Genomic DNA, 16,446 nt, shown 5'->3' on the forward strand with positions numbered 1-16,446 from the left:
CCAAATCATTTTTGATTGCCATTCCCTTACTTTCTCAAATTATGCCATTGATGTATTAGGGCTAAAAAGGGGGGCGGAGGGTGTCCTGTTTTCACATTCTCAAAAAAAAAAGGAAACCACTGTGTTTTCATAATAACACAAGTTAATAATCTTAGTGATTTAGTTAATGGAGAACTTAGAGAAATTAACTTGGGCAGTGGAGAGCGAATTTTCTACTATCTGTTGACATTACATCGACTACAAAAATAAATCAAAGTATAACTGGAACATTAATCAATTAAAAATAAATCAGCCTTTTTTATTAGCAAAGAAAAGTGGGGATAAGGCCTGTGACTTCGAAGTGATCTACTAATTATATTCTTGATTTATATTGTGATGTACAACACAGCAATCAACCATCAACTTGTAAGAGTCTAAAATAAAGTCTACAAATTCCTGAACAACTGTCCACAGCCAAACCCTGCGAGTCTAATTGCTGGTGCCTGGGACTGTGCTTTGTCTCTCTGTGCAGTGCTTGGTGGTAATGTTCCAGGTTATAAATTTAGGTTCCTGTCTTTGTAAGCCCCATTTTTAAACAGTCTGATTCACTGAGCATGCAAACCGGGCCATAAATAGCCACAGTAGCTTCATCCGTTTTATCCCAGACACCTTATTTACCTTATTTCTCCCAGACAGTCCTTTACACTTAAGGTAACCGTGAACCTGAGAGACTCTGCAAAAAGCTCTCGTCTCTCCTTTCTCTTTGACTACAAGGACGTGTGTTCTGTCGGTTGATTAAACCTTTGTTGTTTTGAGGGAAGTGTTCTATCAGCTCATACTGTGAAAAGAGAAATAGATTTTTTTAGAGACGTGCTTTTCTGTTATATGCTCTAATGTGCTGTGTTCCTTCTTTTTTAATGCCTCTCAGAATTAAATGTAAGACCAACTTCACAACAACAAAAACAGAAAACAAAAACTCCATCATTTATTCTGTGTTAGGTTCACCCATTTGCATTTGTTGAGCTAGTTGATGCTTGAGTTTTAAAGGTGTTGTCAGTCACTTTTGCAGTTATTTAATAGAAAAAAATAAAAAATATTCATCTTCCTCATCTCAAGTGTCATCTCCCAGTAAAGGCTCTAACACACATGCATAAATGTGCTTATTTATTCCAAATAATACGGCGGTTATTGTATGCAGATTAGACATGTGCTAATATTAACATCGTGCCAGCTAATTGTAGGCTTGAGTGTCCTAAAAATCATATACTCTCTCTGATAAAAAGTTTGATTACACCATCACATTGTAATGGAATATATTAACTGACACTATTAACTAAGTGTCAGTACAACAATGTTAGATCAAACACACTTACACTAACGCCAGTTAACAGCAGCTAACAGAAGCAGCGCTTACTGACAGAAATGTTCCTCAACGACTCACCTCAGTATAGCTTTCATCACACGACAGTGAGCTTCACTGGTTTGTATCAGGCTCCTTTCAAAAGGTTTTACAGCCTTGTCCAGAGTAAATAGGTGTGAACACAAACTGAGGTAACAGCTGAAGATGAACGGCAGCCAGAGTTATTTGTCCTACAGGATTATGCAGTTGACTATTGACATCTAGTGGGGAGATTTTACATACTCTAACAACACATGTATCCTTGTTCGTGAGCTAATTTAATTTTGCTGATATAGGCTTTCATGTAAAAATGTGTTCACATGTGGGGACTGCGATATTTTCCACTGTACCCAATTTTACACTTCACACAAAATACAGCATACTTCATAAACACCTTGATTGAATTTGTGCTTCTTCACGTCATTGTGAGTACACCCACAGCACGTGTTCTCAGCTAAAATAAATGCACATCATTTTCATCACATTCAAAGATACCAACAGGCTCTTAAGCAGCAGTTTAAGGCTAAGTACCTTCAAAATGCAGAGTGGAGCAGGCAGGGATTTAACTGCTATTTGCCATCATTACTGAAGAAATCATAATGAAAAAAGATTTTACAATTCTGAATCGCTATGTCTAATAAAATCCTAAAATCCTACTGCCCACGTTTTAGCATTTTTAAGACATTTGAAAGACTGACTTACAAATTAACTGTCAGTTCAAATTAAGGCCTTATTTTTACATGAATAAATTCAGTGCCTTTTAACTTCTTGGCGTTGATTCCAAGAGCTTTACTGCTTTTCTTCACACTCTTGTACTGTTTACTGTATCACTACGCAGCCTTTTTACTTAAGGAAACAATTCTGGCACGCCTTCACAGTACAACTGGCAGGATCTGTCTATCGGTTTCTTGACTCCTATAGTTTAGCCATCTGCTCTAGCTTAACACCCAAACTTTAAGCCATAAACATGTACTAACAGATCATATAAAAGGATCAGACAATGTAAGGAAGTATTTCAAGGAAAAATACCACACTAGCAAGTTGTTTCGGGAGCATTCTTCACACTTGCGAACACGTTGTTTGGTAACAGGGTGGGGTCCAAGCAGGGCCATACAAAGTTCACTACAGTAGGCCCTTGAGCTGGCACCATCTGCTCCTTTCACACACAAAGACAACAGGCAGAGAAGTGTGGGTCTACTGTAGTCTAATGTGCAAGCCTGTAATAGGATTAAGCAGATCCTCGTCTTGTCAGACTGGATTAAAATATCCTGCGTGCTAAAGTCCTGCGATGGGAAGACAGCAGCTCCGCACGCCCCTCTCATGGTCTTGATAATGCCTTCACTCTGATTCCCATTTGATCATTCAAGAACAATTAAAACAATGGACCAGCTGATTAACACTAAGCTGCAATTGACTTGCTTTGCTTCTGATGTGTTTAATGAGTTGTTTTTCAGCCATTTTCTTCCTCTTTTCTCCAATCAGTTGCTCATTTGGCATCCGATTCACACACGCTGCCTGGATCAGGGTGGAAAAATAAAACAGTTTTTTTTTAATGTCAAAATTAATTTTCCTGTGTTTAGACATTTTGTCTTTCCCATTTACTCCTCTGAATTTAGATAGGATTCTAACCTTTTGGCAATTATAATCCTTATCAGTAGTTTTCTACAAGCTTGACCATGCAATTCATCTGATATTAAAATATTAGAAAAAAGAAAACAGAAACAAGATGATAAATGGGTATAGGAAGCAATAAGCGATAACATGCCTGACTAATTGAGATCTGGCTTTACAGCACTTCAGAAAGCAAGACTGTTCAATTACCACACCATTAATATTTCAGGGATCTCTAGCCTTCGGATGCTGCGAGCACTGGGAGCGCTGTGGTGACAGGATGAGGATGGAAGAGGCTGTGGATGAGAAATGAGAAGAGATCCTCAGGTGTAAAGGAAATAGAGTGGGTGTACGGATGAGCTGAGGGGTTTGTGACCTCTGTGTTGTGTATGAACTAATGAGGAAAGGCCTTCGTAACCCTGCATGAACTCTCACTACCTGAGAGAGGCAGATATACTACACACTGCAGTGAATCTGCAACTGCAGCAAGACGATCATGAGACCAGCTGGAAGTATGAGCATGTATGTTGTAGTTCATTAAACAAAAGAGAGCATAAACAACTGAAGAGCTCTTCAATCACTAGAAGTTGTCATCTTGTCAGTAATGTCTCTGCTCTATTCTTTATAAATACAAGCACACAACATCTTTCCCTTCAGCAGTGTGTCTCAGTCAAGTCTACGTGTAATATTAAGAAACAGGACTGAAACATGTACAGACAAACCCTCGTCATATATGGTAGCCACTAACTCTTATTTCTTCTCTGAATTATGAGTTTTAATTATCGTCTGTTGCATAATTCATATGCCTAATGAAAACACTTGGATGGATCGCCAAAGTATGTCACATGACATGGTAATAAATCATCCAGGATGTATGTGCCATGCTTTCAGAGTCCTCACTCTGAACCTGTTAATGTGTTTAAAGCTAAAGGAAGGTTTGCACTGCACCTGTCTGCATCACAGCTTACAGCTTTTTTCATTTTCTCTCTGATCTGCTCTCTTTGAAGTCCCACAGGAGTGGCCCTTGCCCAGGACAATAATCACATTAGCGTGTGATCCTCACTGAGTAGCCCGGCAAAGAGATGAAATTCACAAGTTGGACTGCGGGCACTGGAGTATTATTTTGTGCTCCACTCCACATTCATTCATGTAGTCTGACTGATGCTGGCAATTTCCCCAGATGAAACTGTGCCACAGCAGGACATGATCGATGGCTCTCATATCCCAAATCCTTACCTCCATCAGACCCTGCGCGCAATTTATTTCTGCCAACAACCAAGAAATTCGGATGTCCCTACAGGTGTTGGGAAAACCTGTTTTTTCCAGAAATATCTTTTTGCACTCGGTCCATTTTTAATCCCTTCAGGTGTCTCATACACATGCAGTCCAAGTGATCATTTCAGCCTGTGAAATGAGAGGCTCTCTGCTTGCTGAAATTCCTCATTTGAATTTCCTGTTTCGTGCTAGAGCTGAGCATCTGGACAGTGTTACCCTGGCTAAGCTTTTTGACACATCTGTCGGATGTGTGGCCCCACTCCCTCACCCCTCTGTCGCTTATTAGGGTCGAACAGAGTTTATCTTGTGACAAATGGAACGGTGAAAACTGGAGTCTAAAGATTTACAGTGTTTAAACACAACAAGGCAAAATCTCAGTGTTTATATTAGCTGCTCTCCAGCTACAAATGCAAATCAAAAAGTAATCTAATCTGTCAGCTGTCAACAGCAACTTTCAAACAGCTACATGAGGGATTGGCTAAAACATGTTTCCAGTTGTTTAAAGAAATGCTTCCAGGTTTTTTTTTACTCAATGTACAAATTCAACAACCTCAAAACATCTAGACATGAAGCAAGACACAGGAAGCTTCTTCTTTAAAGGGAACAGTTCCAAGCATTCAGTGCAGTTTCATTACAGCCTGCTTTTGGCACACTTCTTTTAAACCACTTAACCGATGAAATCGAGATGCTTCCAAGAACGCTATCTTTGAGTAGATGAGTGGATGAGTACATAAAACTAATGTGAGGTCTGCAGTGATGCACCTTGAGGTCAGCTGAAAAGTCAACACCTTAATTGCTTCGTGCAAGTTTGATGTAAATTTATCTTGGCAAGAAGCAAAGGACAGGAAGAAGAACGAATGTGGATAGAGTCTGGATTTGTTTAGCGAGTTCCTTGGAAATTATCCTGACAGAGTGTACTGCCACTGCATGCTGCTGCTTTAAATCCATACGTCGGAGAGAAATGTCAAAGAAAAATGGCAATAGCCTAATTACGCTGTCAGTGGTGCTGTGCAGTGTATGTACCCCATACACCTGTTATAAGTTCAAGAATGATGTAAATGCCCATTTGGAGTTTATTTCAAAGCCACTGAGAAAACATTAATTAACAAGTCATAAAACGGCTGCTTAAAAACAGGGATAGATGAGCACTGACAGAAGGATCGTCTGTTGTAAACATATTAAGCCGCTACCACTGTGAAAACACCTATATGTAGGTGAGCCTTCCACCTTAAGAACATGGACTTGTTAGCCACTGTGGTCTTCATGACCACAACAAGGAGTGACAGTTAATTTACTGAAATCAGTCAAACACTGAGACCGGCCCAGGATTCAGTTTAACGGTGATCCAAATGTACCATCCACGCTGCTCCAAGAGACAAAATAAAGTCCCAGTTCATGCCAAATCATGATGATGTCTCTCTGCCTCTTCTCATCACTGCAGAGTAGATCCAGACTGTCAAAATGCAATCTAGTTTCCAACTGTGAGTCAGACTAAACACACTTAGCGAGGATCTGGAACGACAGTATGTGTTTGCACACTAATTTGTGAGTGTGTGTGAGAGAAAAGAGGGAGATGTACTCTTCTAAAGTCAATTTAAGCATCCAAACATTGAGTAAATACGGATATGGTTATTTCTTACATCTTCTATTTAACAGAATCAAATATATCAATATCTTTGTTGTTCCAGTCAGCAGAGTAAATCCTGAGCATTCTTCTATGAACTGTGAACACCAGAAAAACATGACCTTTAAGGAAAGTCATCCTAATCGCCTTGATTCATTCAGTGGGGTAAAATGACTGTTTTATTCCACATTATTTTTATTTTTACTTTTTATGTCGAGTCTCACAGTCCTATTTTGTTGTTTCATTTAGTCAACATAAGATCAAGTTAGATTTATAGTAAAAACTACACAGAAACATTCTTACACAATCCTTACAAAGACATAAAATGCCAAATTCACACATATCTAGACAATACTTTTAATTTGTCACGTAATATGTCTCCAATTACTTAAACTATGGGCACTTAGTTCCATAATAATTATGATAATAATCATTAATGTATTAGACATCTGACTAAATGAGACCAGAAGGAACAATTACTTACTCTTTAACATTTCATTTTTCTTGTGACAGTTGTAGCACAACGTAATTAGTCACAGAGAAGATTTGGCATTGGTTTAGTATTTCAAAATCTATTGCATAAAAAACAAGGGAAAATCTTTTGGAAGTAAATGATTGTGACTTATTATTGCAGGGATTTTACTATACAATATAAAGCACCTTTAGGCGACTGTTTGGTGAATTGGTGCTATATAAATAGAACTGAATTGAAATGAAAAGTAACTGTAATGATTGGTTTTCCTCCATACGATACATCGCCTGCTCTTTATCTACAGTGTATTCATCCATCCATCCATTCGCTTCCACTTATCCTTTTCAGGGTCGCGGGGGGCGCTGGAGCCTATCCCAGCTGTCATAGGGCGAGATTTTAAATTCTAAAATTAAATTAAATTAGATTCTAAATTCTACAGTGTATTATATTTAGAAAACGCAAGAAGGCAACCAAAGGCACCAGCGTCTGTTTTATCCTTTAACTATTTTAAAACGTGAATTAAAAAGCAGTTGTTTTTTCTTTATGGCCTTTGCTTTTGTAGAAGCCTGCACACTGAAAGGCCAGAATATGAACCTGAAAGTGCTGCAACAGCTTTACTGACATCCTTATATTATCTAGGGTACTTACAAGCTTTCACTTGATTTTCGGCACCGGTGCCCATGGGAAGGGTAACAACTCCGTTATAGGTAATAACATTCCCAATAAAAAGAAAGCATGACAGGAAAACTCTGAGTCTGGCAGAAAAAGAAGAACGAAAACACAGAGGGTGCTGAGCCCAGTCCACTGTTGTGTCACAGAAGCCAGTGGTGAACACGCACAGAGCCGCCGCAGTCATACATGTTGCCAAAGCCTCCAGCTTGGCAAATGCACTCATTAAGCCACTGACAATCATTCCCACAAAGCCTGATCTAAAGGCTATTCAGAGGAGAGTTGAGGAATGCAAGTTCCATCTCGCCCCTCCACCTCCCTTCAGCATGAGCAGAGACGTGTGCACCTGAAGGCTCGATAAAATGTGTTAATTTGCAATGGCCAGCTGAAGAACAAAATATGAACAGTAAGCAGGGTGGGAGTGCCGATCACCCGCTGTGTGAAAATCTGTTGAGCTTTGCTCTTGCTCCAATCTTCTTCTGTCAGCCAACGACAATCTACTTAATTGTTAATGCTGCTGAAGATTGTCGCCCAGCATTAGCCATTGTTGGAGCTTTTAAAGCACGCTCCCATGGCTTATCTCCCCACAGTAAGAAAAGCCACTGGTTTCTTTTTTTTTTAATTTGTCTTTAATTCAAGTGGACCTGATTGTTTCACACTGGTGAACAGGAACTTCACGGCCATACAGATAGACTTGAGTGGAGGGTGGGTGACACGTCTGGGGAAATCATAGTGTGCAGAGAGTGCTGAGACTGTTGATAAGAGTCCTCCACCAAACCATTCTCTCTCTCTCTCATAACACATGAAGGGGGAAGGGAGGACTCCCAGTCTGGATGATGTATGGTGTGGACCTTAGTCAAAGACTTGAAAATGAAAGGGGGGAGGAGGGTCATGCTTGAATTATGCTGATGCAGGTCGTAACCACGGTAAAGGCATTGCTGCTTGACAGAACTTGATGACGCTAATGACAAGGTTGTTATCACTCGTGAGGATTGTATACAAGTATAAGGTGGAGCAGATACAGCAGGGGTTGTGCATGTGTATTACTAGTCCAGTGGCCTGCGCTGACCCACCAACCAGACTTTAAGGCCAGGGGATTTTTTTTGTACAGGAAAGCTAGAAACTAGCTAATGTATCTTATTGGCCTGTTGCAATTTAAAAAAGACATAAATAAATAAGAAATAAATTACGCACATGTTAAATGAATGTTATACATAAAGTACTTGGACACAGAAAGAAATGCATGGGTGAATGAGACATGTTGTGTAGAGTGAATAGAATAGAACCACTCCATTTACCATTCACTTACATCCATTAGTTACTGAATATTTTAGTCCAGAGCATTCTTTGCTTTGTGGCAGAGGTGGCAGAGGTATTTTTTGTTTGGTTGTTTGGTTTTTTTAAAACTAGTTTGAGGTCTTTATTCAGCAAACTGCTTTTAAAATGCAAACCTGATGAAGGAAATGCTTATGCTGGAGCTTGAGATTCAGAACTACCACTTGGAGGGGGGTTACAGGGGGACACTAGTCTTTTCATAATGAGTGCAGCCAGCCAAAGTCAGTAACTGAGAACACTCACACGCCTTTGCAACGCCAGCTCCAGGCCCTCAGAGCCCCTTAACACTCTTTGAGCTACAACAGGATGGAGCTGCCATTATGGCCACACAAACAGAGGGAAGCCTTATGAACTTTGCACAAATGCTTAGTGCTCTGGGGCTGGGCAGCTCTGGAAGCTGTGTGAGATGGGTAGGTACCGGGGCGAGCTGCCAGTTCCGAAAAGCTTAGTGTTCATGCACTCGGGCCAGACAAACCTGACATTGTCCCGGGCACTGCCCCGGGGAAAGCCTCTTCCCCTTTCTCTCTGCCGCTCATTCACACTTTGAGCTCAGTTGATTCACTGATTTGGACGGAGGCAAGAAGGCAAACATTTATTCACATTGTGAACCAAGCCGAGGAGAAAGTGTAAGCACATCAGTCACTCAGTAAACTCTCATAAATATAGCTGGCTTATTTTCTGCCTTCACCGTGCTGATGTGTCGCTTGTCAGTCGCTCTCACTTCACAAGGGAGGGACTCATTCACAAATTGAATTTAAAATTAGATAATCCGCTGTTTTCTAGCAGTTAGCGTTTACCACTGCTTTAATCTATGACTCATCTCTTATCTGCTTCAAACAGCAATCGCTAAATGCTATCTGACCAGTACATGATGGAAGACTACAGCCGTGTCATGTCTCCAGATTTAAAATGCAGCTCTCTTTACATGCTGCCTGATGAGCAAGGTTGAAAGAGAGGAAAGCAGGAACATTTAAAACCAGAACCACATCGCTCCTCCATCAGCTGCTCTGAGAGCAGGAGAAAAATGCAGGTGGTTACACTTACCGTTCATAGCCCCACTAAAACCTCAAAATATAGCTATGGGTTTGCAAAGCAGGTGCTTATTGGTACCTAGAAATTACCTTCCAACTGACTGGATATGATAAATGCTGAAGCGCTAAATGGAGTTTTGAAAAAAATGAGTTAAGGCAGAGACATCAATATCCCTGAAGGACAAGCAGATTGCTGAGAAAGCACGAAGACCGATTTGCACTTTTCTCACCATTTGGCAAATGTGCTTGCGTCACACGGAGCGGGACTTTTAATTGAACTTTGGGCCCACAGCCCATTTTACCAAAAACTCGTCTGTTAGTCAGTCTGTCAAAAACGGTCAATAAGCCTCTAACCTGGCACTCCCAGATAGACGCAGGCCAGCCTGCCTTTGGCTGATACCAACTTCTATATTCTCGGCAGATTCTCTGAATCAATGTGACAGCCAGCGCATCTTTTCGTATGGGTTTTCGTATAGGTTGTCATGGCAACGGGTGCCCCTATCTTCATACTGATCACTTATGCATTGAAAGTTTTCCTGGGTTGATGCATTGTGTAGCGGCTTACTGCAGCAGGTTACATGCCTCTGTGCTTATCTCAGGTCACAGTCTGGGAATGGCGTCACAAACAAGTTGCGACTCTATTTGAACTCAGCAAGACGCCGTGCATTATTGCCAAAGATGTGACTGGTACTGTTTACGACCTGTGACTGCAAATGGAAAACAGACAAAATTCCAGCAATGAAATTACCCACATTTATTTATTATTCCACATTATCTGTGGCACTTTAATAGGCCCCACTCAATTATTTCCAGATCTGTGGTGACAGCGGATTTATTTGGAGCGGTGCACTACAGAGACACTGATCAAGAAATATCTTCTTTTTTTTTTTCTTTTTTTTTAAATAGCAGAGGTGGGGCCTCACTTATACTGTGACTTTTGTTGTTTTTTAATTGCACTACATTTTTTATATTGTAATAGCTTAAGAAGTGTCTGCAAGCCAGTGATAAGTGGTTCCAGGTCATTCCAGTTAAGTAAAACAGAAAAGTCATACAGCAGGAGATTTAAGGCAGAGCAGAGAGCAGGCCAGAGAGGACAGGAGAGAGAGGGGCAGTACCACACTGTTATCCAGCTCTCTCAGCCAGACTGCCGGCCATCAGAGCATCACAGATGGTGCGCTCTGCGATTATGGCAGTGATCAGGGGATCTCTATTCCTGATTAGCACACCTACTGAACACAATGTGCACAACGTCTGTTCCATCTCTAGCTGCATGAGACAGTAAGGAAGGAAGCACAACAAACAGTGCAAAACATAATGTTCGATATTCTTGAACATTATGTTTCAAGAATATCGAACAGTTTCAATTAATTCAAATAATTAATTGAACAGTCATTAGTATTTGCAGAACAACTTCATTCCGGTGAACCCACACCTTTTGACAGCGCCTGAAAATAACCATAAATATTTATTGGAGTTGCACAGGTAGATTATTATCTACTGTATCTGTATTATCAATCCAATATTGGCATTATAGCAAATAAAAACATTCCTGATGCCAGAGGCTGATATTTATCTATTGTGTTATGTCAGTTTTTGATAAGAAAGATTTATTTGATTCACCAGAAGACTAAAAGTAACTATGCAAAGAAAACATTTGTCTGTTATCAGCCAATGTTGATACCAACAGTGTGTATTTCAAAGTCATAACAATCAACATGTTTAACTAATAATACAGTAGGTAGCCCCAAATTAACTGTTGAGCTTATTATATTGGGGCTGGGTGGTTAATTGCATTTTAATTTCAGTTACAAATTTGGCTTCCAGCAATTATGAAAACAAGATAACAGACATAAAATGATTCATTCTTTTCTGTTGCAAAGCACTTGTTTGGTACGCCCTTCTTTACAGCAGTGCACTTTTGCTCCTCCCAAAAAGCCCAAAATATAATTCGGCTGGAGCCACGATGATGAAAGGAGAACCTTTATTCAACAAGATCTATCTAAAAGAAGTCAAAGGTTTCAGTAGGTGACTGAGCGAGAGATCGTTAACAGCTCTGGCTCTGCGCTTCTCTTCAGTGATGTGCAACCAAGGTGTTGGAAACCAAAATGTTTGTTTGCTGTAGGCTCCCCATCGCTTACCCTGCAGATATCATCCAAGTCAAGCTTGCTGTTGTGTCTGCACCCGCAGACATCCTGCAGCTGAGGCAGTGAGCAGTTACACGGTGTGACAAGCTTTATGGTCAAAAACACCCAAAAGTCTGGGCCTATCATCCTACTACATGACCCCATGTCCCTTACATCCAAATCTTTTTTTATCCACATTTATTTATGGATTTTTTAATAGACCATGTAATTATCCACCCATCCATCTGTTATTTTAAATAGTCTATATGAAAATGTTGAGGAAATTGCCTGTAAAAAGACACATTTGTAAAGTGAAACCTATAATTAATTCAAGCACAACAAAAGCAGACCGAACTCTGGACAAAAGCAGCCAGTCTCTTCTAGATTCCTATCTTCTCTCCTGTAGACAAGTTCAGATGAAGCGCCCACTTGGAACTCAATTTAATCATGTTTCCCCCCACAGAATCAATAAGCTATTTCCTCCCCAGGTCACATTTAGCAATGGAGAAGGCCTCTGTGCCACAACTATGTAGAGTGTGTACACAGCTGACAGAGAATGCAGCGGCAAACAGAAGCCTGAAAATGAATTCATTAAGATAAACGCGGTGTCTCTCAGTGAAATGTGTAGGCATGGTAACCAGGCTTGGATCTGCTTTGAGATACACCCTGGACATAGAGCCTTCCAAACACTTGAAGGTATCAGCACACACACACACACACACACACACACACCGTGCACAAAATTACACAAGTGCACAGACTAGCCTGAATCAAATCCTCCTCCCAAGAGAGGGTGGATAAGCTGTAATTTAATGGAAAGATCCTGCAGCCAGGAAGTTAAATGAGAAGATGATCATCTCCATCACCAGCAGCCCACCTGTCAGCAGAAACACTCAAAGCACCGGCAATGTCTACTCCTCAAAATTATTATGCCAACAAGTAGGATTAATTATTTCCAGAAAACAGGCTTTTTTCCGCCTATAGTCCTATGACAAGAGAAAGGGGGCAGATAACTTAGTCACATGCCCCTTCATAATAAGCAGCAAGGATCTAATAGCCCTTTAAGGAGTGTCCTGCTGGTCTCCTCTTCATACACACACCTCGGGGTCAGCCCTTCAGGACTGCTGAGGCAGAGCGACCCGTCACGCTACACAGCTAATCCCGCAGTGGAAAATGTCGGTGGGCTCCGTCTCGCATGGACGCGCAGCGAGAGAGAGACGAGGAGGCAGGACCAATATTTGAAACGAATTAAAGATGTGTCTGTGAGGGCTGATGGGGTTTAAAGGGCGAGGCCTCATCCGTGTGTGTTGTTGGACAGACATGCTCGTCAATAGGCCGTCTGCACAACATTTCAAGCCTCATCCTCGCGGCCATTCACAGAGGAGAATAAGGAGCACCACTTCAGTGTGTGTGTGTGGGCTGACAGTATTGTCTAGATGTTACTTGCCTTAGCAACAGCAGGAAATCCTTGGATATTTATTCGAGATATGTCACCCAAAAGACCACATATTTCTTAGCTTTTTCTTTCTTTTTTCAAACGTTTTAGACCGCAGGAAGCCTACAGTGGTGGGAAACTAGCATGCCCATTCTTCTCAGAGCCTCTCCTGATAGCCAATTAGCCAACGTCAGGTGTAGTAGCCCACGGGCACAATTCTACAAAGTACACCAGAAACAGTATTACCATGCAAATATCCCCGCTGGCTCCATTTGATAAATTGTTCTTATCAGTGTCTAGTTATACTTTTTTATGCTTTATGTGTTCCAGGCATATCGAGCACAGCACAATAAATAAATCCACGGCCAATAAAAATATCAGGTTTGGGTCCTTGTGTTACCATTTAAGTGCACCGCTGGTAAAGTGGAATGACATCACTGTGGAGAAACCCATAGAATAGGAACTGGAACCATAGCACAATGTGTGTATGCAGCAATATCTACCAGACATCAAACAGCCATGACAGATATAGAGTGTGTCTCCAAATCAAGAGCTTAAAGCTCTCAGTAGTTCTAAGAGCTGCTGCCACATGAAAAGGATGCTTGAACAAATGAAACAAATGCCTGTTTCAAACTGAAACATGAGGCACACCCAGAAAGTTATCTTTTCACAACTTGAAAGGACACACGGGGCATTTAAAAAATCCAGTGAAAGGCGCTTTTGGAATTGGTGCCTTTGTCAGGCTAACATCAAAAGCTATGCCTGAAGACAGAATATCCTTTTGTGTTTTTGCGCATGTGGGTGGAGGTCTTCTGTTTGTTGTATTAAAAGTCATACAGAGGAGACTGTGCTGTTTTTTGTTTTGTTTTTTTCTGCACAGGCCTTTAACGTGTTGTAATATTAGGCCAATTTTTAACTCTACAGTTATAAAAATTGAAATTTTCCACCAGAATGGCAAAATAAAGATTGCTGGTTTGATTTACTCGCACATCTGTAAGTAAATCAGATGGTGCCACCTGTTTTTTTATATAATTAATAAAAAAAAACTTTATTTTTGCTGAATAAAAAAAAAACACTGTTTACTCACTATTACACAGAATTGTCCATGTAATTACATTTTCTTAAGTTAAACTGTAATATAACTTTTTTACTGTATGTCATATAAAGGCAAAAACCTGTATGTATTCTAAAACACTGATACTGATTTTTTTAAACTGTTTAGCCAATAGAAAATAAGGACACATCCATTTTCTCAGTGTTTTGGTTTCGTTTATTTTTTGCTGTTTTTTTACAGAGTGATGCTGAACTTTGTGGGAGCACCATCCGCAGGTCAATCAAAACCTTCATTAAATTTTTAAAAGGTAGCTTAAATACAACTTCGGATCAACTACAAAACAAGCTCTATAAGTTTCTATAAAAGTTGAGGTTTTCATAGTTTGCTGGTCTGGAGCATTCAAGTGTGTGTTAGCAAAATGCTAAGCATGAACGACACAGGCAAAGATCTTAAAGAAACAACTGTGGCTGCCTCTCAATTTGGGAAGGGTAATAAAGCTGATGTCCAACCAATGTGAAGTTCCTCATTCTACAGTTAGAAAGATTATTCACAAATGTAAAAATAATGTCAACACAGTTGCCAGCCTTCCCAGGAGTGGACATCCCAGCAAATTCACGTCAAGGTCAGACCATGTAGACTCTCTCCGGCATTGGAACTATCGTCTGTTTTCTCTTCGGTCACGCTCGGTTGATTTTTCTAGTCGGCACACTCATTTCCTCCATTACGCGCTGGCTCCATTACCCGCTGGCTGCTTCCCAAACAAACACACGTGCGGCTTGGCACTTGTGCTGTACCTAACAAGTCACGCGACGTGACGCTGCGGCTGTGATTGGTTCGGCTCTGCGCTACTTAATTTGGATTGGCTGACCTTTTTTTTTTTTTTTTTTTTTTTTGAGGACAAGAGCGGCGAGGTCTATCGCGATAGCTTAATTTCTCTATCGAGTAAAAGTTATATCACGATACATATTGTTATCGTTCTATCGCCCAGCTCTAGCTAACAGCTGTCTAAATGACTCGGCTAAAGTTAGTAGCATGCTTGCTTTTTTTTGTCTGCTTCCACTTGTCTTTGCACTAGGATGATGTCGGCGTAAATGTGCAGTCATATTCGTTGTGTTCCCACTAGTGCTTTCAGGTTAATCTCGTTGAAATGACCTTAACGCCACAACACGGCAAATCTCCGTTAACGAGCTACCGCCGATCGCTCCGTGCATGGGGCTAGACGGCCAACACGTTAACGAGCTAACTGCGCTAACACACTAGTTCACACCAATGTAATTGAGCGTTGCATGGCACATCCAACATACTGTTTTACTTTAGTCCATGACTCGCTTACCTTCAGGGTCATACGTCACATGAAAACCAAAATAATTCCAAACGCCAGATCTGAATGACGTTCAATTTGCCTGTTGCAAGGAGAGCTTAACTTCTGTCTCGCTAGCTTGCCCTGCGCTCTTCCTTCTGACTATGCTGTCTGTGTTGAGCGCTCAGTGGATCTGCGCTCGACAGTGCAGCCTAGGTGGAGTAGTCGAACACAGATTCACTGAGCGCTCAACACAGACAGCATCGTCAGAAGGAAAATTGATAAAATAAATTACAAATGTTGTATTGTTCGATACATATGCGTACCGAACCGAAAGCACTGTATCGAACGGTTCAATATCAATACGAATATCGTTGCACCCCTAGTGATTACGTATCGGTATCGGTCCGATTCTGACTTAAATTACTGGCTCGGATATCGGAGAGAAATAAAAAATGTAATCCGATCCATTAAATATCAAAAAAAGCACCTCACAAAACTTGCGACACGGCGTAAGTCGGCTCATAACCGTAGCACGTCGGAGCAGTATGCATCACGTGATAGAGCGGCTGTGTGTATTTGTAGCCTCGCTACCAAACCAGCATTTCATCTCCGAGGAAGTGATCCCAGAGAGAAGTAAAGCAAGTGTGTAAGTTCATCTCTGAATGTTTGTAAAGCATTCCCGCGTTAAGCTTAACAACAGATATATGGAGCTACTGCCTCTTCTCTCCCCCTCCCTCTCCTGCTGCTACTTCAATCATGAAACTGATCAATGATCAGCTGATCGGCTTTTCTGTCGCCAGTCCGTCTCTTTTGTTTGTTTATCGCCCACTTCGCACCAGAAAGAGGAAACCAGCGGCTGAACAACAGCAGCACGTTTAAGCTTGATAAGCTGTTGTTAGAATTTATTTACATTCTACACCAGGATCCTTTTCTACGTAGCTGACGGCTGGTAACTGTGCAGGGGCGGATCTAGCAAGTTTAGCCAGGGGGGCCGATAGGGCATTAACAGGGAAAAGGGGGCACAAAGACATACTTTTCTTTCTTATTCTCATTTAAAATGTCTAGCTTTTAATAAATAATTATCTGAATCTTACACCCAAAGTTTTAATCTGATGTAAAATGTATAGAAGTCCATT

At 40.9% G+C, this 16,446-nt stretch overlaps 1 protein-coding gene across 9 annotated transcripts in view; it reads right to left on the reverse strand.

Moving 5' to 3' along the window:
• The window catches only part of chl1b (cell adhesion molecule L1-like b), a 77,585-nt gene that overhangs the window by 36,849 nt on the left and 24,290 nt on the right, over positions 1 to 16,446 (reverse strand). The window contains exons 1-3 of one of the 9 annotated variants that reach the window (XM_085273030.1): positions 4,226 to 4,387; positions 3,205 to 3,285; positions 2,408 to 2,893 (exon numbers count right to left, since the gene is read on the reverse strand). The exons of the other annotated variants lie outside the window; for them this stretch is intronic. The gene's annotated coding sequence lies outside the window, so the exon portion shown is untranslated. Of the gene's footprint in view, positions 1 to 2,407; positions 2,894 to 3,204; positions 3,286 to 4,225; positions 4,388 to 16,446 lie in introns of those variants that run through there. 9 annotated transcript variants of the gene reach the window in all.

This window comes from Mchenga conophoros, linkage group LG5 (assembly GCF_057382185.1).
Source record: "Mchenga conophoros isolate Kocher_MC1m ecotype Shallow Benthic linkage group LG5, M_conophoros_male_GT1.1, whole genome shotgun sequence".
Classification (NCBI taxonomy): domain Eukaryota; kingdom Metazoa; phylum Chordata; class Actinopteri; order Cichliformes; family Cichlidae; genus Mchenga; species Mchenga conophoros.